This window comes from Tyto alba, unplaced genomic scaffold, assembly GCF_018691265.1.
Source record: "Tyto alba isolate M040663 unplaced genomic scaffold, T.alba_DEE_v4.0 Super-Scaffold_48, whole genome shotgun sequence".
Lineage (NCBI taxonomy): Eukaryota > Metazoa > Chordata > Aves > Strigiformes > Tytonidae > Tyto > Tyto alba.
Genome location: NW_024881324.1, coordinates 16,649,830 through 16,674,107, shown reverse-complemented (window position 1 = coordinate 16,674,107; position 24,278 = coordinate 16,649,830). Strand labels below are relative to the sequence as shown.

Below are 24,278 nucleotides of genomic sequence, written 5' to 3'. Positions count from 1 at the left end.
CACTCAGAAAACACGTACTCCAAGCCATTCCCTGCAACAGCAGTGATCTCAAGGAAGAGGCAAATATAAAGCCGGCGGATCACCTGCTCTTTTTGTTACCTGTGGAAGTAAGACACGGGAGTGACAGGGTATACCTGCTGCAAGTCCAAGGGATGCAACTGCTTTCTAGCAGACTACTTCTAGCACAGCTAAATACCCTGTGGCTGAAAATTGCTCTCCACAAACTTCCCCAACACTTGTAGGCTGCAATTTGATTACTTCAGGCAGTCAGAAGAAGACTTTGTCTAAATGTATTCCCCCTACAGTAGTGAAAACATGTCAGACACTATTAATAATGCAGAGGAGTAACCAGGTTCCCAGATAGGTGTTTTATAATTACATATAATTACGGCATTGTAACAGTCACAGTAATCTAAGACTATAACAGAAGCTAAGTTTGCAAGAAGAAATAACATCTTTTATGAAGCCATCTTGAGTACCTAGGGGAAAAAACAGACCACTTTTTGCTCTTTGAAGGGCTTGTGTGCCCAATCTGTCTTTCCATTCTAATCAGTTGGTCTAATAAAAAATATTACCTGTGTCTACAAACCTTGCCTCACAAATATATGTGCCTTGAATCAATAAATAGATCTTCTTTGCACAATAGATAATCATATGATAATTCACTGCCAGAGAGTTTATGTCAGTAGTGACATGTAAGCTGCACACAAGATCTTTTTAAATATAACCATAGTACATATATTTTGAAAAATACTTTGCAGTTGAAAAGAAAAAAGTAATTTTATTTCTATGAATGGAACCTGTAATGTGCTTGTGCAATGGAATTCATCTTTCTCTGTCACTGTAGTATGCTTCTTTCTTTCTCCATAATGCCCTTCATTCTTTGCTTTGTGCTAAGGATGTGTATCGACTTTGCAGAATCATTGTAGCAAACTGTAAATGATGTATTCAAAGAAAAATCACTGCCCAGTTCCCATAGTGAGAACATGAACAGTGCTGGGCAATCAGAGTTATGCTGCATTTTATATTGTGACATTCAGTGCAATCAGGAAAAGCAGCCCAAGCACAGACGTCACTGACTTAAGTTCTGACAATAGAAGCCTGTTCCTTTTAATATTCATATAGAAAGATCTGAGATGTTTTTCCTCCTTCACCTTATTCCTTTCCCATTAGCCCCTGTCATCATGCACGGAGAGAAGACAATCCTTCATTACCTACAGTTCTCTCACTGCAGACAAGGGTGTAGCTAGCAATTTGACAATTGCTTGTATGCCAGCCAGCATACTACCTGGGGTTTGTCCGTAGTACACACATCACATCCTGTGATAGAGACACCACAGCAAACAATTCACTCCTCCTGCCTAACTGGTGCAGTTAGAGATATTCAGAATTGTTTCACTAAGTGCCTGGAAGAGCAGAAAATATGGTCATCAGCATTCCATAAGAAATGTTGTTGGAGAAAAATTGTTAGAAGTAAAATTGTAATACAGTTGCATGTATTTTACATGTGGAAATTCCACATGCCACATGATAAAAGTAAGCAAACTGAAATGGTGCAATCAGGCAGAGGCCGGGACAAGTCCAAGGTGCCACAGCAATTCCTTGGTGCTCCCTCTGAGACTTTCAGCCATGCAAACCTCATGGTGCCTTCTGTCTGGGGTGAAATTTTCAGATATGGGTAGGACTCTGAACTTTTTTGCTGCTGTCTTGAAATCAAATAAGGTTTCAAACTAAGCTAATAAAGTCCAGAGCTTTAAAGTTGACTCCTATTCTTGAGATTCCCTGGCACTGCTGTGGAGTTTTAAAGCCTCAGTGTGAAGGAAAAGCTAATGGATCTGTCAGCAGGAGGAAAGGCAGTGTTTTCCTCAGTGGATCCAGACCACAAATTGCTCTCCTGAAGATACTGATGGAGTGGACCACGGTGATGGTTTTTTTTGGCAGAAATAGAAGTCCATGTACAATTCAGTGTCTTCCCTAAGGAGAGCCGTTGAGAAAGATGATGCTGAATCCTACATACCTTCAAAGAAACAATAGACTGAAACAAGACTAAAATGATAAACTGAGAATTAGGTTTAAGAAGAGGTGAAAGAGATGAACAAAGGCTTTATTTTAAAGAGCAGGAGACAGTCCAAAACAAGATTGTGCTGCCAAATGGCCAGTATGCTTGAATATATGTTTGAATAAGGTTTTCTTTAACTAAGATAGAAGAAAATGTAAAGAAGGCAGCGGCCTTGCCAAGTTAGCTGGACCCTACCCTTCATAAGCAGCGTGGAAGATAAGTTACTGTATTAAGTGACTAAGGCAAAACAAGGAAAGAAGCAAAGCAAAGACACACAGTTCTGAGGGAAGAGACCTTTACAAAGTTTTCCTGTCAGTGGTGAGCTCAGGTAAACCCCCTGAAAAGGATGAAAACTCAAGTCCAAGTCCTGAGCTAGGCCTGGAGACTCATCTCTGTTTACTGGGAAGAAAGGGAGAGTGGAGGCAAAAATAAAGGCGTGTGACTGAGAAGGCAGTGTCTTGGAGCCTGCTGAATGACAGTTTCCTGGATACGTCTGTGTACATGTGACAAAACAGGTACATCCATAGACGTGTGTCTGCTTCCGCCGTGCTGTTGTCATTCTAAGTTCTCCACTGGATTTTGGGTGCACACACACTTTTTAAACTGACTGTGTAGCATTCAGGAATTTCACCATTGTAGTATGTGACGATTTGGGCTTTCTTGGATAAAAGTAGAGTTGTTATTCTTGCCTGTGGACATGACAACTTGAAAGCTATTCCTATTACTGGTTTAGTAACATTTACAAAGGAGGATGTGATTTTATGACTGCATATATTCCTTTCACTGCTCTTGTTGTTATATATGGGTTGTCTTTATATGTCACTTCTTCAGTAATGTGCATGTTTGTTTTATTGCTTGGAAACCTCTTGCTTTTGGGTGATGGCCTCATTTTATTGTTTGGGATACAGAATTCTTTTATGTTAATATTCACTTTTCCCCCTTCTCAAATAGGGTCTGTAACGCCCTTAAAAACTGTTGCACTTTGAAAAGCCATGATTTATTGCACAATAAAAGCCAATACAGTTTATGTTATGATTAACTGCAAAAGCAAATCAGTGGTTAAATGAGCACCCAGTATTTGAAAAAGCCATGAAGGTGCTGCAAAATCTACATTGTATGAATTCCTCCAATGCTTCTGGTGCAAATATCCAGTTCTAGTATTTGTAAAGGATGTTTCATGTTAGTCACCTGTAAAGTGATACCACAACACAGCCTGCATCTGCAAAATCCCAAAACTTTTTTTTTTATCAGAAGAATCATGAACAGAGTTGGATACAGTGAGGCAGGGCTACAAGACAGAAACATAAAAGCTGTTGTATGACAACACCAAAGTACAAAATAGTTGTTTTTCAGCTTTCTCCTCTCTTGTTCCTTCACCTCTGTCATTTAGGTAACTTGTAACCCATTCCTCATTTCAGTCCTGCACGACAGAAAACTATACGAACACGTAAGCAATATCCAGATATAATGCTGCTGCTTCCAAGTTTTCCTTGTAGGAGAACAGTGTAAATAGCTTGCAGCATACAAAGTTCTCATGTTCAAACAGTGATAGCAAAATGTTTCTTTCATCTCTCAGAAAGCCTCTAAATTATAAAACTACTCAGTATGCTGCATTCTTTAGTATTTTTTTACTCTGTTTTGCATGGGTTTAGCATTATATATAGCATGGTGGCAGGGAGAACATCAAGTATTGGAGAGAAATGATTCAGTTCTTCCATGTAAGAACATTTAATCACAACTGTGCTTAATAAAATGCTCTGTATTCAAGAACTGATTTGTATGGTTCATGCAAGGTTTGAGAGTTAGGGTCAGTTAATTTAATTTAAAATCGTAATTTTATTTTTGTTTTTGAGAAAGGAGGTGAGAAACATCTTCCCCCACCTGTTCTATACATAATATATGCATTCTGCATGTGAATGTTTGAAAACTTCTCTTATTTTTCCTGAAAAATCCTGGTGGTTAAAACCACATAATGTTGAGACAGCTGAGTTGATGGACACGTTCTCTACAATGTACTTCCAACTCTGATTCGAGAGGCACAGAAGAGCGATCTTCAGATTGCAGGAGTCAGACCTGTATTGGGTGGAGAGGGAGCATGGCACACCCAGTGAAAATATAAGTTGCTCCTATTTTACTGTATATTGCACAACAGCTCTTAGAAAAGAAGTCACATGCACATTACTGAGTTGTGTCCCTGTGAAGGAAGACAACACGAGGCAGAAATCAGAGTATGCAGCCACATCTGCTTTAGTAAACATAGGGTTTAGATAACCCATTTGGCTGTATATGTGAAACTGAGGAGCTTTAGTATTAAAGGTGTGGATTTTTTGCAGTGCTCACTCTATATATCATAGAATTCTCTTGGGTTTTCTGTGTCATATATGAATGCTGCGTTATGTACTATGTATTAATCCTAAATTATAACCTTAAACAGTAGACAGTATCTGCATTTTATTTTCATGGTGCTGTGGCATATGCAATAATCGAAGAGCATCCACCATAGTTGCCATTCCATTAAAGCTGCCATATGTATTTTATTCTATTTTTTTTTCCTTACTGCAGTCCAGCTTAGGGAAAAAAACACATAAACAAACAAACCCAAACAAACAAAACCCACAAACTCACAGAGTACACTCAAACTGCAAATTTTTCAAATGGCACCTATTTAGCCCTTTAAGTTACAATCGGACATATTCTGAGTAAACTGTATTGAAGCAGAGAAATAGAGAGGTGTGCACTGCAAAAAGCAAGTGTGAAATACATCCTAGTCCAGAAAAATTTACACATTGATTCAGTAACCAGCTCAGTTCTAGCAAGAGGTCATTGCTCTTGTAATCAAACTCCCAGCGGTAACGGTGTAGTTATAACTTTCCAGGATGTCATTACAAGTGCTCTGTCCTAATATTGGGGAGAGGTGGTACTGCGAGGCACATTTTGCTTTACCTTTATCAGAAGCACGCTGAGCCTCTGATGCTGACCAGCGATGCTGGTGAGAGCCATTTTTGCCTCCTTGGACTGTTACGCTAAAAATGTTCAATCAGCCTGAGGAGCCCAGAGATGAACATGCAATAAAAGAAACTGGGAGAACATCATATTGCTTTCCAACACATCAAAGTATTCATTTATCATAGCTGTAATTCATTATTTGTTTCGGGGCACTTTGCCAGCATACAAACTTCCAACAACTTCTCTCCAGAGATTTGACTGCCCTTTTTCTTTTGTAATGCTGAAATGACTATGTTATGATCAGTATGAAAAATGCGGAGCCGGAAAACTAGCCAGTGTGACCTTAGTTCTGCAAATAATCATTAGTGTAAATCTAGAGAGAAAAAAAAAATAACAACAACAAATATTGACTGTATAATCTGAATCTTCATCTCAAGATCTAATTGCTGATGGACTGGCAGCATCCCAAGGAATTGATAATGAGATTTAGTCTTCTACTGCCAGTCACTGGCTTGGCCACAGACTGCTGGAGCACAGCTCTGCTCTGAGCTTAGTGGAGTTGCTCGAGATTTACCAATTTAACTGAGAGAGCGAATGGGCTCTGCGCTGGCAGTGAAAAGAAGTTATTAAGGCAGGGAGCTATTACAGAGGTAATAACCTTCTCGTGCCCAAGTGGACAAGTTTCCCTATCTCTTTCACACGTACATGTCACCAAAGTTGGTGCAGGTTTGCTGCCTTCCCGCAGCGTGCAGGAAGACGCAGGCTAGCCCTGGGACGGCATGGGAAATATCTGCCCTCCTGGTTAGTTCAGGTCGAGACTGAGGCAAATTGACAGGCAGAGAGGATACCTCGTCCTGCCGCTGCCTTTGCTGCTGTCGTTCTGTGGGTAGGGAGTATTTCAGCAAGTCTGGCAGCTTTTATGAACACTAAAATGATCTTTAAAAGTGGATGTAAAACCCCTTTATTATTCGGTTGTTTTTCCGAAGTCTTACGCGAGCCCTGCAGGAAACTGTACTGTTTACCCTCATAAAAGTAGCGCTGACATTAGTCTCAGGATGTTTATTAACTACAATTGAGCCTTCTAAAGAAATTCAGCTTTCATCTCCATGCTCTTTTTGTTAAATAAAGCAACGCTTCGTCTCTCCAGCATTACTACTTTCGGTCTACCCCGGCAGACCATTTTCTCAGAGCCCGCGTGGCGCGTTTTGGAATCCTCCCGAGATGTAAGAAGCGCTGCAGAGGGGAGACACGGGGCCGCTTTTCCACAGCCGGGGAGCTGCGTGGGGTCAGCAGTTTGGGGCGGGGGTGGGGGGGGGGGGTTCCCCGAGTGGGGGGGGCGGGTAGGAGTGGGGGGGGGGACGGAGGAGGGCGCAGCATCCCGGCACCAATCGCCTCCCGCGGGTCCCCGCGGTAGCGTTAGACCCGCCGCGACATTCCGAGAAATTCAGTGGCAGCGAGGGCAGCTGCGGGCAGCGGGGCGGCCGCCGCCGGACTCCCTCCTCCTCCTCCTCCTCCTCCTCCTCCTCCTCCGCCTCCGCGCAGCGCCGCGCAGCGCCCGCGCCCAGCCTCCCTCGGCAGCCGGAGCGAGCGGCAGCGCTGCGCGGAGGCGCCCGGCGCGGCCCCTGCGCGGGGCGCGGAGATGTGAGGGGCGCTCCCGGCCGGGGAGGGGAGTCCCAGCGCCGGGAGCTCCTCCGCGCTGCAAGGTAACCCGTCCCGTCCTCCGCGCACTTTCTCTTCTGCTTTTTTTCTTTTTCCTCTCTTTTCCCCCTCCTTTTTCTTTTCGCTTATTTTATCTATTTATTTATTTATTTAAATGTATCGTCTTTTTTTAATTATTTTTCCCCTCCCTTTTTTCTTATTTTTTTCTTTCTTTTTTCTTTTTCTTCTTTTTTTTTTTTCTATTATTATTACTATTATTATTACTACTACTATTATTATTATTATTATTTGTTCCTTTTTTTTTTTTTTTCCCCTTTTCCCCTTCTTCTTTCCCCGGCCCCCTAGCTGCCCGGCCGCACTCGGAGGGCGAGGCGGAGGGGTACGAAGGAAGCCCCCCCCACCGGATCGCTCCGGAGTTTGCCTGGGACAAGCTTCCCCCGCTGCAGGTGCGCAGCCGGGCGGGGGGGGGGGGGGGGGGGGCGGGGGCTGGGGTGTCCCAGCGGGGCGGCACGCCGCCGGGCCCCGGGAGCAGGTCGAAGAGGCGGAGCGGGGGGGCAGAAAGAGCCTCCCCGGGGCGCGGAGCGGCTCCCTCCAACTTTCCCGGGGCGGGGAGGGCGGGGAGCCGCCGCGGGGGCTTTCCGCAGAAAACCGATAGAAAAAGAGGGTGGGGGTGTGGGAGTGGGAGGGGGGCTGCTGCACGGCAGGAGCTGCAAACTACCCCCCCGCTGCACCCTTGCCCCTCGCCTCACCGGGGTTCCCGAGGATGAAGCCTGTGACCCCCCCACCCCACCCCGCCCGGGGGTCCGGGGCGCTGCGGGAGCGGCGCGGAGGGGGTGCGGGGGGGGGGGGGATGTAAATGGTAAAAGATACGGAAGGAAGAGACCCAGTGGCTGGGACATAAATCAGGCAGAATATATGGGGAGTTGATGAGAATAGGTCTTTTCACCCTTAAAAAAAAGAAAAAAAAAAAAAATAGCCACTTTGGAAGAGAAAAAGGAGGCTGATTATTGGCATCCAGCTCTGAAACCCGGGCAGCTGATGCTGAGGGGAGCCAAAGGGAGCAGTTCTTCTTGGTTTAAAAACAGCAAGACAGTCTCTGCCAAAGATTGCTGTAAACACTGAATAAAGATTTCATTGTGGCTTGGTGTGACTGGAATAATTAGGCAGTTAATTGTTCATTCTGATCTTAAAGTGCGGTAATCAGTAGTGCACAGTAGGAAAAATACGGGGGAAAGGAAGGAAAAATAGGAGTAGGAAAATGATAGGAAAATGTATCACTTTTTCCTCTTCCGCAGGTTTTTTGTGGGTGGTTTTGGGTTTTTTTTTTTGGTGGTAGTTTTTTTTTCTGTGTGTGTGTGTGTGAGACTGAGAACACGTGGGTCCCGCTCTATTTAGATAGAGAACACCTCTGTAAGGCTGGGGTGTAATTGTGCTTTTGCTGCCACTGTGTCAACATCATTTTGGGCTGGCCAAAATCAAATTATGAGACTTAAATAAATCCTGTTTTATGGAAATGAAATCGGAAGATGCCTGTAGAATGAACATCTTAACTAGATTGACTAATACCAATTAATGCATTTTACTTATGTGTGCACTTTATTGCCAACTCAGCAGGGATGAAAGCTAATGGTGCCAGCTTTTGTGCTGCTCTAAGACATTTTTCAAGCAGGCACACAAGGTTTTAATAGTAAGCTGGTTTGAGTTTTTAACACTGTGATTGTGTCCTTGTTCAACTCGAGTTCCTTGCAGCGGTGACTCTTTCATGGTAATCTAATGAAATGATCTCTTGTTACACTGTGTTAGCTATTCCCTGTGACACAGCAGGAAAATACAACCTGTGTGTATTTGTAGTGGTTGTGGTTATCAGTTGTCGAGCAAGATGTGCTTACAAGAAATAGAATATGACTTACTGATACTAACTGGAAGATGGCACCATAGGCAAAAAATGTTTTTCTTTCCTATTTAGCATGTTTTTCCATATATATACATTTGTGATAAAGAAACATAGGACTGGATTAATTATCAGAAAGGATGGAAGAATGTTATGTTTAAGACAAAACTTACAAAGAAGTCCATCGTCATTTGAGCAAAGTAAAAGAATTACTCAAACTCTAATTGTAAAGGAAACAGGTTAATCCTTCATATAACTTCCTTGACTTTAGAGTAGTTATATGAAAGATTCATTTGGCTCAGAGACATCCATGTAGCTTGCTCATCCATCATAAATAAATAAATAAATTTGCTGGAATTGGACAAGCTTTAAAAAGTAATTCAGTTAAGTATAATTTTCTGACACTGTACATGCAGAAAGCTAGGAGCTGCCCATTAGAGAGAAAAAAAAAAAAAAAAAAAAAAGGGAGATTTCATTCAACACTGAAAAATAAAGCAATTTGTTATATTTTGTTGAAGTTGAGTTTGTTGAAGGTTTTGACCTGCACTTTGTGAGATTTTTGTGGAAAGACAAGTGGAGAAACCATAAGACATATTGTCTATCTAACAGTGTAAAACTAATATAAAACACTGCAGTTTTTGCTCAGGTCACAAAGTTTAGAAGAGAAAGGACAGAATGTTGACTCCAGAATTTTGTCCAAAGTGATGGTGTAAAAAACTTGTAACAACTGGGTATGTAAAGGCCAATGTTAAGATCCACTTTACAAGCATTTTTATTAAGCTGTTGGATGTATTGTGTCCTACCACAGTGATACTCAGTATTCTGTCTGTGAAGAGTATTCCTGATTTAATTGCAAGCTGCACTGAAAGGAAATCCTCAAGACATTTTACTCACTAGTACAGTCTAAGGGGGACATTGTTAACTTTATTTGCACCAATCTAGTCTGAGAAACCTCAGGATGGTCTACCCTTCTTATAGAAATCCAAAAAGTGCAGTGATCAAGTGGTCGCGTAAGAGACACTGCTCAACATCCTGCTTGCGATGTTCTGACCGAGAATGTTTCTGAAAGTCTGCATAGTGTACTCCTTATACAAATACCACATTAAACTCTAGAATAATTTGAAGACCAGTGATGAGATTTTGAGAGAAGTCTGAAGTGGTTTTTCCTCCATTTTCCAAGTGGTTCCTCATTTCTGTGATAAAATGCATCGAAAACATGCTTCGGCCATCACAGTAAGTTTGGGAAGAGATCTTTCTTGCGTTGTTTTAACATGGTTAGCAAAATACACAGAGAATTATACACTTTTATTCAAATAAAACATTTGCCATCAAATTGTAGTTAAATCCTGAATACTATCTTATACCAAAATGTTGTTTGAAATGCACGGTACATCTTCATAATAAAATTGCATTGTCACAGACATAATTGTTATTCATAACAAGTAGTCTCACAAACAGATTCCATCCCTGTAAGTACTGAGTCTCAGTCAGGCCAATTATGACTAAATTACTGCATGTTCTCTGCTGTATCAACTAATTAAAGGGTAATTAATAAAATGATAATTTCATTCCATGGCAATGTCTACATCTGGTTGTCATAGCAGAGATTGTTTGACATATGGTTAAATGGTCAGATACTGCATTGTATAAATGCAACATTTGCACAGAACACCTGGCAAACCAGCGTAAATTTAACCCTTCAGCCATGAATTTCAAGAATCTGTGTCAATGTGCTATTAGCCCAGCTTTCTCATTCTCTCCACTTAGTCTTCTTACGCATTTAAGAAAATATAGTTCGCCAAGTTAATATAAATAACTCTCTTGGGGTGGAGGAAGAGTGGGAAACGGACTTGGTCTATTAGATTGGAAATGAAAGATAAAATGGTACCGACTTGACATTGTGGGAAATAATATAGGTGGGTATAAATTAATTTCTGAGAGGAGACTCCATTGGTTCTTGTATTACTGGGAGCTTCCCCTTTAAGGAAAATCGGGCTGGAATTAGCACGGAGACAAATTACCTTTTTTTCCTAGATACGATTGTATGCCACGATTAAGACTGAGGTTGTGGTCACAACAACATGGAAAAATCTGCATTGCAGCCTTCCCACACGGTACCTGTCATGTAGATAAAACAAAACTTGGCTCCTCGAGGACAGTAACCATAAAATTCACACACGCTAAAGAAGTGAAACAATCTTTTATCAAGTCAGCAGATGATACGAATAAACAATTCTGCTGTAGATACCTGATGTACAAGATAGTGTATCCACATACTCGGAAATATCCGTGGTTGAAATTTTCAGGGCAGCCCATACATATGATTTTATATATAGTTTAAGGGAATGTATCTTAAGCCCCAACATTGCCTTGAAAAATTTCAACCACTGCTGTTTCAAAGCATGCAAAAAACTGTATTTCTGTCTTTCAAAAGCATAAACTGTAAGTGATACTTTAACATGGGTTAAATGACAGTTTCTTATCTGTACTGGGTCAAGCTGAATCCCTCATAAAACTAGGAACAAGAATTGAAGTTAACAGGCATAATGTTTTCATTCTCTTCAGGGGAAAAAGAAATGCTTAAAAAGGGGAACATAGCTAGTGCTTTTTCACAAATAGAGCAAAGTAAAAAGGATGCAGTAAACTGCAGGAAGACATGAAAGTCTGTCTTTTCCCATGCAAACGATCCTCAATGAACAGTTCCCTCAGTGAATAGTCAGGGTCGCCCATCACCTCGCGTGGTCAGGTGCAGAGCGTGGCCAGTGGTGGTTATAAAGCGCTGTTTGTCTGTCTCTCTGAGAGCCTGAGTCCTGCTTCTTGAGAATTTCCAAGCGCGCGGATCCATCTCATTTTCATTCTACTCATGTAACTCATTAACACCTGGAAAATCTTTTATAGCATTTAACTGCATCAGATGCACTGTCCGGCACATGTTTTCTTAATAGGGCTTTCACTGTGGTATTGTCAAAGACCCCTTATGTCACAGCTGGGAACATGAATCTGTCATGTCAGTACTGTACCTTGGTGTAGACAGTAATAGTGTATGAGTGTGTTTTATGGAGGAGGCAAACATGCCCATATACTGCCTTAGCAGGGAAGAATGTGAAGCTTGTTCTCCTAAATAAAGATTCAGGCTGGTGCTAGTAGAGTACTTTGTACCATTTAAACACTGCTGCCTCTAAGGCGTTGCACTTAAGGAAAGGGAAGTTTGAGGCAAGCAAGAGACATCTTAGTATTTTAGTGGTGTAATGCTGCTAGTTAACGATATGTCATCATTTACATTTCAGTAGGAAAAAATCTCCAGAGGTTTCTAATTCAGCAGAAACAACTTAACTAGAAGTTGATATGAAAGTCCTTACCCTGGCAATATTTGTTTTTAAAACAAGTTTGATTTAAATATATTTGGCAATATAAAAAGAAGTGGAAGAAAAGTAAATGTTTCCTAATCCCATATGCTTTTTGTGCCCATTAGATCACTGTAAAACCCAGTTTTAAATAGATTACTTTGTAGCTCTCTAATCAGAACGCCTTGGGTAATTAAAAACATGATAGAGCTATGAAAACTGACTGCAACACATGTATAAGACCTACTTTTTTTCCCAGGAATTCTTAACACAGTTACATACATTTCATCTGAAAGTTGGACACTTAAAATTCACCAGCTACAGTGCTACCAAGCATGTCATGATGGTGTTCCAAAAGATAGAGCCCACCTTTGAAAAGTGTTTGCAGACTTGAGAAACTGTAACAGTTGTGAGGGAGTTGACTCAGATCCTCATTTAAAGAATTAATGGATGAAAGGAGTATTTCACGCAGTCACAGGAAGTTCCAATTTTTAAACTACTGGTTTTGCTTTGAAAAGCATTAAGTATAGTTCATGTGAAAAGAAATAAATTAAAGGGATTTCAGATACTCAAGGTGAAGGTATTCTGTGAAATGCATTCTGTATGTTTAAAATGTTTGTCTCTGTTGTTTTTGTAGTAGCTCTTCAAAAGCCTGAGCATGCAGGAGTTGATAACCCAAATCGTAACCAGTCCAAACTTAAGCTGAAATCAGGTTTAGAGGACTGCCTTCTGAATTTCTCTCTTGATTTTCTACTTTTTGGCATTTGTGTCATCTCCTAGTTTTTTTAACAGTGACAGTATTGAGGTGCTCTGGTGGACCCATGCTGTTAGTTCATGTCCATGCCCTCACCAAAGAGGGAAGGAATAGGGCTGGTTAGGGCTTCAGTGGGGCCCCTGCGGAGAACATGTGGATTTGTTTCTCAGTAGGGCCTTTCTGTAAATTATTTCACTTTTTACAGAAGGACTGAAGCCCTTTGTGCTTCTGTGTAAATACCCAATGGGGCAAGCACTCTCCAAACTGTGTAGGGGTTTTCCCTGGTGAACTATGCAGCACCCAACAACATAGACCAAGAGGTGCTAACAGTTTTCAAGTTGAGAGCATACTGGGGATGAATTCTTCTACATGATTCCTTTTAGCCTACTACAGAAGCAAGTCAAAGGTTAAAAATGAGTCTGTGTAATTGTGGTGGGTTGACCCTGCCTGGATGCCAGGTGCCCGCCAAAGCTGCTCTAACACTCCCCCTCCTTAACTGGACAGGGAAGAGAAAATGTAACGAAAGGCTCATGAGATAAGGACAGGGAGCAATCACTCACCAGTTACCGTCACAGGCAAAACAGACTCAACTTGAGGACATTAGTTTGATTTATTACCAATCAAAATCAGAATAGGATGATCAGAAAATAAAAATCTTAAAACACATTTCCCCCCACTCCTCCTTTCTTCTCAGGCTTAACTTTACTCCTGAATTCTCCTTGAGCAGTGCAGGAGGACAGGGAATGGGGGTTGTGGTCAGTTCATCACGTTCTCCATGAACTTCTCCAATGTGAGTCCTTCCCATGGGCTTCAGCTCTTCACAAACTGCTCCAGCGTGGGTCCCTCCCACAGGGTGCAGACCTTCAGGAACAGACTGCTCCAGTGTGGGTCCCCCGCAGAGTCACAAGTCCTGCCAGAGAACCTGCTCAATTGTGGGCTCCTCTCTCCAGGGGTCCTTAGGTCCTGCCAGGAGCCTGCTCCAGTGCAGGCTCTCCACAAGATCACAGCCTCCTTCAGGGCATATCCACCTGCTCCAGCATGGGGTCCTCCACGGGCTGTGGGTGGAGATCTGCTCCACCATGGACCTCCATGGACCGCAGGGGCACAGACTGCCTTGCTGTGGTCTTCACCACAGGCTGCAGGGGAATCTCGGTTCCAGCATCTGGAGCACCTCCTCTCCCTCCTTCCTCACTGACCTTGCCGTCTGCAGAGCCGTTTCACTCACATATTCTCACTCCTCTCTCCGGCTGCGGTTGTGCAACAGTTTTTTTCCCCCTTCTCAAATATGTTATCACAGAGGTGCTACCACCATTGCTGATGGACTCAGTCTTGTCCAGCGGTGGGTCTGTCTTGGAGCTAACTGGCATTGGCTTTGTTGGACATAGGGGAAGCTTCTAGTAGCTTCTCACAGAAGCCACTTTTGTAGCCCTCTCTCCACTACCAAAACCTTGCCATGCAAACTCAGTGCAGTAATTAACCTTTCTACATACCTAGGTATTGTGAGACACAGTTAAGAGCCCTTGCAATATGTAAATCACTTACAGCAAAGCAAATTAAAGATTGAGTGAAAGACTTAACTAGAAATTTCCTTGCTTGTATGAGTTTAATTTAGAATTGCAATCATGATGTAACATAAATTAAAATAGCAACAGTAGATCACTAGTTGGCAAATCTCTTAAGTATAATATAGGTACCTCAATGGATTATTATATATGGAGTGCCTTCTGTGTGCTTAGCCCATTGCTGAAATTAGTCTATATAGTTCTGAAGAGAAGTACTATAATAGGTGAAGTTCTGCTGACTCTCAGTGAGAATTAGGAGACTGACTTCTGGAAAGGGGAACTTCCTAATTGACAAGAATCATTTCCCTGAAAAAAAATTCTGAAATTTTACCCCAAGCACCCTCCAATCCACGCATAATCTCAAGGGCATTAACCATTTAAGTACATATTATGTATTGCTTGACCTGCAGGTATAATATATTAAGGCTTCAGAGCAAAAATATGTTTTCAAGGAACAGAGTGAAGAAATGAGAAGGAAATCAGCATGCCTTATGAAGGATATGTGAAGGGCAGACGAATGCCTCCCCAGGAAGGGAATTTTGGAACAGTGTGTATCAGTCGTGCATGTCCATTTTCATTGGATGCTCAGTTTCTTTCAGTGTCAGAGGAGGGCTTCATGCTTCAACCAACTACCATATCTCCTGGGAGGAACCACTTGCCTGTTTGTTTCCTGTTTCCCATATGGATTTGCTGTAGTCTTGTGACTCCTTCAGAAAGTGATATGCAGATGGGCAGGCACCATGCAAACAATTAGGGATGCCTCTTCCTCATGAACATCTATCTCTCTCTAAGGCCAGGGGGAGTGAGCACAGGCTGGTAAAATATTCTGACAGGGAGCCTAAACATCCTGTTTTCTGGGCACCCCATGGACACGCAGGGGAGATCCTGTCAAATGACTTGTGCACATGCTTGCTAATGGCAAGGGGAAGAGCTACCACGCCTATTGGAAAGGTAGCAGTCAACTATTCACATTATTAGACTAGCTCCTGTGGCCCAGAGCCCTGCACACCTTATAATCCTATGACCCTCCTCAGGAGGAAGGGCCACGAGGAGCAGACACGCACCTTATATCCCTGTGACCCTCCTTGGGAGGAAGGACCACGAGGCGCAGGCACGTTGCCCTGGTAGAACAAGCTCCATGCTAAGCACTTGTAGCGGAGGAGGCACACAGGCACGGTGCTGTAAGGAAGAGCTGAAATCAGCCTTCAGGCAGATGACAAGAGAGGATCTGTCAAACCAGCCTTCAAGAGGATGGAGAGCATGCTGAGAGAAAGCGATGATAATAGCAACAAAACGTTGTGGAGACTGAACAGAGGAAGAAGCTGCAGGAGGGCAAGAAAACAGGATTTGTATAGTGAGGCAGAGAAAAAGAAATGACAAATGTCTTCATAAAATTACAAAGACAAAAAAGGACAGATCTGATCGGTGGCAGGTATAGAATTTGGCTCTGGCTTGGAGAGGGACTAATACAAAAAGAAGACAAATAACTGTTTCACAGGCTTGTGAAAGAGCATGGCAGAAAGCAGGGCAGTTTGTGGTAACAGACAGAGGTTGGAATAACAGCATCTGGATCCCACAGGAAGTCTGCAGGGTGAGTACAAGATATTGGAGGGGTTTTGTAAAAAAATCAAATTCCTAGATTTGTGTGTGGAGTTTCAGTTTCTAGCTCATCAGTATGCCAAGAGAAAGGTGTCTGTTAGCAATGTGTCATAGATATTAGGGTTATATACATAATGGAACCATTATATAGAAATGCTGGACTGAATCGTGGCTAAAACTTTCTTGGGTCGTATAGACTTTGGAAAGGCTAATCCTCATTAGGGTAAGTTCAGGGGCATTGATGAGGGCATTGTGTTAAATACACTGTGGTTTAGGAACCACTGTTTTAGGTGGGCTAGTTGTGCTGTCTTGTGTGCATGGTACATCTCCGCATGAAATCAAGGACTAAGGAACTGGATGTTAGATTCAAATGTGTAGAAGAGATAATAAAAAAAAAAAAAAAAAAAACAAAAAAAAAAACCAAACCAAACATGGAAAAAAATTGCAGCCCAGCACTGAGTTGTCAGTCTGCCTGTCTGTTTTCCTTGCCTGTTTGTCCCATATAGCTCTTCAAGTGCCCTCTTGCTTGCTACCGTTCTGCTCTGGGGCAATGGAAGGAGCTCCTATTAAGAATCAATTGTGTTATGATGATTACTAAATACATGACTATTAGTGAGGCAACGAATGAACCGTGACTACCAGTAGTGATACCCAATATAGCTATTAACTGTTTCATATTAACTGTTTGCTATCTCTGTCCCGTTCATTTGTTTCTCACCTTTGGGAGGAGGCGGTCCATTACACTACCTCTGTAGTCCCTTAGTGAGTTGTATAGGTGTTTATGCAATATAAACATATATAATGATGTGTGGCAGGTAGGTGTTTACTTTTTATTACAAATTACTGGCCTCAAAAAATGCTATTTGAGTAAAATCTGTTGCCACTTTAATCCTGTTGCAAATCAACCCTTTGACTATGAGGTTCTTGTTTTGTTGAAACATCAATAATTATAGTATCAGAAATAGCTTATAGGATATTCTATTAATTTTCTTCTTTGTGTGTCAATTTAGTAAAACATCAGTAAAATGCTGATAGATAACTATTTGAAAGAGATTTTTACGCAATTTGTTCTCTGTCTTTTCTAAGATATGAGTGCTTCCGTGTTAATACCTTTGCAGTGGGAAAAAAGTGATTGTCCCAGGAGTGCATGGCAAAGATTTCTAAAGTCACTGTAGGATCTGGACACTTAAATTCCCATTATTTTTAACGATCACTGAGCATCCAAATTCCCCACGTAGTTACAGATACCTACCAAATTGTCCTCAAAGAGCTAGTGGACCAAAACTGGTTTTATTCTGAGATAAATTACCTTCTTTTCTCCAGGAACTTACGAAGTTATTTATTGAAGAATCAATTACCAAATGTCATAACATATTTGACTTACTAGATGTAAATATCCAATCTATCAACCATTATGTGCATTTAAAAGTGTTTTTAGGTCCATTGGTCTTGCCTTAGACTCTTTAGGAACTATCAAGAGGGGACTGAACCACTTCTGATTTAAAATATCATATCCTGTGCAGGGTGATCATTTTATTGGAAGACCCCCTGCACTGCAGGGCCCAGGAGAGTTAGAAGAAAGTCTGTTTTCTATGTTAATGATTGGTGTCGTCTCTGGCTAAAAAGATATCTTTGGTTCTGTATGCTCACAGGCTATTCAGACACATGTCTGAAATCATTGCTTTGATGAACTTCTTTCTATGATAATTTACTCATCAGGGTACCATTTCACAATGTCAATCTGTTACTTGAAGAACATTTACATGATGTAGTGGAGTAGAATACAAATTAGCAATAGTTTATACAGAGATTTTTCTTTTCTGATTTTACTGCATAGTTAGAGACCACTCAAAAAGCATCCCCCTGCTGCATAACCCTGCTGCCGATAGTAACTTCAGTAACAATAATACAGTTTTTCTTTAATGCTAGCAATCTTTGGAAGGATAAGAAACAGGGTAATGTAATGCTGTATAATATGAATGTTCAGCATTAGAAAAATCTCTCATCAGTGCAAAAAAGGTAGAAAGTGAGGGTTTTTTTAAAGCTCAATACTAGATGAAAGTATTTAGAATGGAGATAATATCAGCAAACTGCAGAGGAGGATACATTCGAAAGTTCTGGCCATATTGACCAATAAACAATTTATGGAGAGAATACAAACCGTTAGAATATTTTAAGACTGTAGCTTCTGACAAGTATACTTTATTTATGACTTTGCAGTACAATCTTCTTCAGTAATGTTTACAGTAAGTAAAAAAAGAGGAGAAGGGGGGAAGAGGCAGCATTCCCAGTATTTTGTCCTCTGCCACGTGTGGGGTATTGTCAGCATCTGTAAGATAACCTCAAATATTCCTGTCTCAAAAAACCCTGGAACTAGAAATATCACAGACGTGACATGTTAAATGTTTAAGGAAAAGGCTAGGAAAGAATAGTGCTGCTTCATCTGAAACTTATACAATACTGGTGCCAATAAATAAGAGCTGCAGGTGCAGCCAAGTGAGGCTGGGTGGAAAAGGAGGCAGGGATGGGGTGGGAGAAGGGCCCAACCTTAGCACAACTTCTGACACTCATAGACACCCTATTAGCAAAGCCAGAGGTTCATGATCTGATAGGATTATATGTCTAGATAAGGGCAATGTTTGAGTTTGACTCCAAATCTCCTGATACAACAGGGATTTTGTTGCTTTTGTTCACACAGTGGATCTAGCTGCTTGAAGAAATACATGGGGTTTAGGTTTCTGAGTCTGAAGCACCAGGCAAAGGTAAAAATTCTATTAGTAGTCATACTTTGTGTTTTAGAGGTGCCTGCACATGCTAGGTATAATACAGACCCCTGTGCTGTACAAACACATAGGACATAGTGCTTACAATCCAAATAACGGAGCTGGGAGATCACAGTTCTGTTGTGCCAAGGCTTAGATTTCAAAATCATCATGTTTTAGGAGGAAACCAAAGCCTTTAGAAAATCTCCAGACAAAAGAGCTGTCAGAGCATTCACATTTAGGAATGAATAGGTCAAGATTTTGAATTGTGTCTCTAGAAAGTCACAAGAGCCCTGATCTGAGAAATCTTTCTCTGGAAAATGTTGAAATTTATATGGTTTTGGTTACAAAAATAATTGCTTTTTTTACTTGAAGGAGAAAGTATCTAGAAAATAAAAATGTTGCTGAACAAGTTCTGGCCAGTGGACTGAAAACACAAGTCAGAGAACAGCATGGGCCGTCACAGACGGAGGTGGGGGGGAAGCCAGGCACCGGCGTCAGCCCCCTGCTTCCCAATCCCATACCACCCGTTTCCCATCCCAGTTCACCAGACGTTTTCCTCATTTCAACCTTGGCCAGAGTTTCTGAGCACCAGGGTGGGAAGCCCTGGGGTCGGGAGGCCAGCAGCGCTCTTTGCTTTTCGCACCCGCCGGTGACGCCGTGTGCGCAGGGCGCTAAGGGGTGCCAACGTGAGCCCTGCTGTAACGGGCGTCCCTTCTGACGTCTCGACAGCTTGGGACGAGGGTGTCACACCACCACGTAGCCAAGGAGGGCTCCCTTTCTGGGGAGACCCTCTGCCCTCTGAGTACCGCTTCCTAGGGCAGCACTGCTCCCAGCCCACCGCTGGAGAAACACTGGTGTGGAAAAGCTGGAGTAGAACCAAACACTTCAGGAGGGCCTTAACAATATCTTTCTGCCTTAAAAGATACTCTGACAGCGTTGGTTAACTAGACAAGCGTGCCTCTAACAAACCTATCAAGCTTGATAAATGGTTCTCTATTAATACTCTAATTTTGCTGGATCTGATGAGCAGCTTTTGGAGTTCAGAGGCAGAAAAAGACTGCTTGAAAGATGGCTCTTACAAGAAGCTAATTGCATGCAGGGTTTTCAGAAATATTAGGTCAGTTCCTGTTGAAAAGTTGGGTGTCTTTTTTTCTTTAGTGACAACAAAATTAATTTTTCTGGGTTTGGGGAAAAAAGAAGGAGTACTTTGATTTTTACCAGTTAATGTACTGTCAAATCTTACTTCAAATAACATTTTTGAGTTTTAAAACATTCCACAAAGGAAGGGATATCATTTCAAGGATGAAGGCTGGTGTAAAATAATTCCAACAAAATTGATTGTGTTATAGGCACTATGTTTATATGATTTTTGTAAAATACTGCTTTTTTAATGCTAATATTTCAACAGTAGAAAAGAAATATTGCAGTTGGGTTCTCTTCTGGACACATACATAAAAATACCATTTACACCAGTACAGCAATGAAAACAACATGATTTAAATGGGGAGAGATCTTTCCCCATAGGCCATATTGTAGTTTTAATTATACCTTATGATCTTAATGATCCAGGATTTACTATCTCAGGACAGACTTGTGTCTTGGAAGTTGACCCGTGTCAGTATTTCAAAGAAAGATGTAAAAAATCTTTACAACATGGCACATCTCTATGTTATTCGGCTCTTTAATACACTAATGCAAGCTCACTGGTTTCCATGGGGTCATGCTGGTGAAATTAGAATGAGGTTTCACTCAAAGACAGCCTGAGCTTTGTTTGTAACAAGCAGCTCATTTATGATTGCTTGATGGTCTCTGATTTCTAAAAATTAATTTATTGTTATTGTTGTGTTACAGTGATGACCTCCCCCTTTGGTTTAGTCATTCTCTCCATCGTGATAGACCTTGTACAGATTCCTGATGAGGTCTCTACCTTATTAAGAGTTATAGAAAAATGTTTATTTCTAGTGTGCTTCTCAATTCCCAGGTGTAAAATAATTTTTAGAACCAACATTACTGTGAAAAGAATGATGAAAAAGGTTGTTTATAAATAGTACTTCTAAAACTTGTGGTTGTGAAGAAAGATTAATCTAAAATGCTTTTCAAAGTCCTCCTTTATCTACACATAGCACTGAGACTCTAGCTTGTTACTAGTGTTCTTACCTGGTATTCTGCCTTGATAGTCCCACTCAAAGGATTCAAAAAGCAAGCTGTAATAAAACAACTAGGTTTGATCAAAAAGTGTCAAATGAAGTATTTTCCTGTTGTTCATTAAATTTGAAAATATTCATAGGGAAAATAGACCTTTTGGCAAAACGCTCCACACAGGAAAATCTGGTTGACGTATATTTTGTATTTGGGATGAGATTTTGCAGTGGTGTTGAAGCATCTTGAGAACAGCAGCACCATGAGACTCTCATGTATGGAGAGGCTCTAAACCTGACTGGGGAGAAGGATCCATGGGGTAGGTAAAGACAGGTGGGTCAAGAATATCAGCTCACACTTGTGGCCATTTAGGTGGAGTCAAGGAGCAATGTCACCACATCCCTCCTGTCCCCCAACACTAAACATTCTATTTCTGAAACTTCAAGATGACCCATTTGATAGCATAGAAGTTAACATTTTTGCCTTTTTAAACTGATTTTTAAAAGCTTTATGGAGAGATAAATTGCATTATTTTGGCTTTTTAGCCTGACTCGGGAGAAATGCCAAATACTATAACTTCTTGCAAGATGGAAATTTTGTTTTTCAATCTGATATAAAAATTGTATGATCATAGTAAATATTCTATCTTAAATCTCTTGTAAAGGAAAAAATAATAGGTGCTGCTACATTTCTCTTCAAATGATCCTTAGTTAATCCAGGCTTTGTAGCTGGAGTGAGGTTTCAGCCATCACTCTGTGCGTGTGTGCACGGCTGGAGAAATCCTGGTCACCTGAACCTATGCTCCAGTTTCCCTCATACAGAATATCTTCAATAATAAATGCCTCCAGTATCAGCATCCTACAACAGTGAAATCTGGGAAATGTGTCAGTTAAAAATATAATGGAAGAGAGAATGAGTAACCCCAAAAAGAATCTCCTTCATGAATGCAGAAAGTTTTGAGGGTTTGGGAACCAGCCCTTCCCAGTAAGATGAGCCCTTCCAGTGGGATGGGGAGGAAGAAATTCCAAAAATTCCTTGGCTTCAGGAAAGCAAAAGTGACAGTCTATTAATGCAGGGTGAGAGGTCCTGCCCTGTCCTTTTGATCCACTGAAGACTCATCCAACTAATGTGTTAGTCCTGTTTTTTCTGCTGATGATATAAATTAGATCCTTACACTGCAGTGCTGCCATATACCCATCTTCTTTTCACAGCCTTTTGTTTCCCTGTCTTTCTTGATAATGACCCTAAAGTGGGCTTGCTATTATGCTTGCTTTATCCTGAGCTCATGCAAAGTATTGAACTGTAGAAGTACTGTTTTGTGCAACCTGTAGAAAGACAAAAAGCTATAAAAGTGGCATCAGCCTTCCTTTGTGTACTTCTTTTCTGATCTCTGCTGAAGGCATGCAATATGCTCTAAATGTTTCCTGAACATCCTTTTGCATCTCTAACAGGGCACTTGCCCTCTTAGATGTTTCAAAGCACACATTGATATCCTTTTCTATGCTTCCCTAGTGGCTGTTTGGAGATAACATCTAGATGACATGACATTCATCAGTAAAGAAAAGAAAAAAAGCCAATGATCAATAGAGTAGCTTTTATGATGTATTGCCCCAGCATGAAATATACCAAAACAGCAGGCTCTTTCGAAATGTTGTGGTAGGTAGGCATGTGCTCAGAGCTGGACTTGAACCAGTTTCACACAGGAGAGAGATATGATTCCAGTGCATTATCATCTCCGGCTCCCTGTGACAGTCTGTGAAGTTTGCACCTTTTCAGCAGCCAGTGGGAAGCTGCACCTTCTGGGAAGCTGGGCTGAGACCTTGGCACTTGCTCCATCGGCAACTAATGACCATCACAAACCCCATCACCTTCTTCTTCACAAGCAAGGTGCTTCTTTTTTTCCCTTCCTAACATATGGCAGCGTGTAAATTTAAAACAACAAAACCAAAGTCCTGCCAAAACAAAACACTACACTACATATCCAGTTTTCCCTTGGGAGTAGGGTGAGGGGGAGAATGAAACACACATAGCAGATGTTGGTCGTTTAATGCTCTACAGGAAGGCACTCAGATGCTAGTGACATACAACGGAGCAGAGCAAAACAACTTCCATGCCCCCTTCTTCAGCAGTGTGAGAAACGGGACCGATGCACGGGTAGAGGCAGTCAACCTAAAAAGATGAGCAGGAACAAGTGCCAACAGTAAGCATCCTTAGTGTTTCTACTAGGTAAAATCCTTGCCTTGGAGGATTTATGTAGGACAGAGCCCCGTGTTGTTTCTTTCTGGGCACAGGTTCTACTCCTGTGCGCACATGCACATGCGCCAGCATCACCCAGTCTAACCCAGGCAGTGTACGCTGAAAAAGTTCAAAGCTTTTGGATTCTTCTTCATTGCTTTTTTTTAGTCGTTGCCTCTGATCTTTGCTTTTCATCCCTGGATTTATTTGGAGGCATTTCTCCCCTGTTTCTTCACGTGGCAGGTTGCATGCAGATTCATTTTTCTGGTATTCAGTGACCATCTACGTTGCTTTGTACATAGTTTACATCTTCACAGGCTGTAATGAAACTGAGACTTGAAGGAATAAGTGGATAAGCAGGCTTCTCTCCCCAGCTGTCATGTCTAGTTGTGGCAGAAAACTGGTGTTTCATTGTAAAAGATGTTAATTTCAATCTGAGCTGTAGCTGTGTTGAGAGGAGCATAAAAGGAATTCTTGATTATCTATATCAGTACCGTTGTCCCCAGGGACAGGCTCTGAATCTTCAGATCACATATGGCAAGAGTGCTGTGATAAAATATGCATCAATAAAACTTTGCAATTTATGATAATAAAGGAGTGGAAAGTTTTATACACTGTGATAATTATTCCTGACTGGTATTTTTTCCTTCCTTTCGTTCTTCTGTATGCCTTTAGTTTTAAGTCTTTTCTCGTGTTGTAGCAATGACTGCACCATTGAAACTGTGGGTTCGCGAACTGGGGGGCTCACCTTGTTTCTAGGTCCCTTGATCTTCTTTAGGCATCAGTCTGCATCTGAAGCAGCAGTGATTTACCCTTCTTGGAAAGGCTCCACAATACTACGATTCTTCACTCTTTTTCCTCTTCTGTGCATGCACGCACACTGCATCCAGCATGAATTTCGGAGCAGCTTCCAAAAAGGATCAAATTATATTCCTCTGATCTTTCTTTGCATATCTCATTACTATAATCGATGAGTGATGCATACATTTGCATGAAGGTAGCATTTATCCCATATTGCATGTCACTTGCATTGTTTTAAGTGTATTTCATCTAAATAGAGTTTTTATTCTTTTGAAGTAGGAAAAATAATGATATGTTTACACTCCCAGGAAGTAAACAGTGGACTATTAAATACAACCAATATATTATCTGTGACCTTAATTTTTTCCTCAGCTCATTATACCTTTGGCAGCCATAGTATGAGAGACCCTGTCTTCTACTTCAGCACACTTGATAGCAATTAATCATATAGCTTGAAACGTATGTCCCGACAGTACAAACTGCTTGAATGCTTGAGTTCTGGCTGACTTCAAAGGCACTTCCAG

The 24,278-nt window shown here is 41.5% G+C and overlaps 1 protein-coding gene across 2 annotated transcripts in view; it reads left to right on the top strand.

The window, feature by feature from the left end:
• Window positions 1-6,524: 6,524 nt before the first annotated feature.
• Window positions 6,525-24,278, top strand: part of CDH20 (cadherin 20) — a 114,043-nt gene continuing 96,289 nt past the window's right edge. Inside the window, exons 1-2 of one of the 2 annotated variants that reach the window (XM_042806832.1) lie at window positions 6,525-6,708; window positions 7,010-7,110. The gene's annotated coding sequence lies outside the window, so the exon portion shown is untranslated. The remainder of the gene's footprint in view (window positions 6,709-7,009; window positions 7,111-24,278) is intronic. The other variant, XM_042806833.1, reaches the window with a different exon arrangement.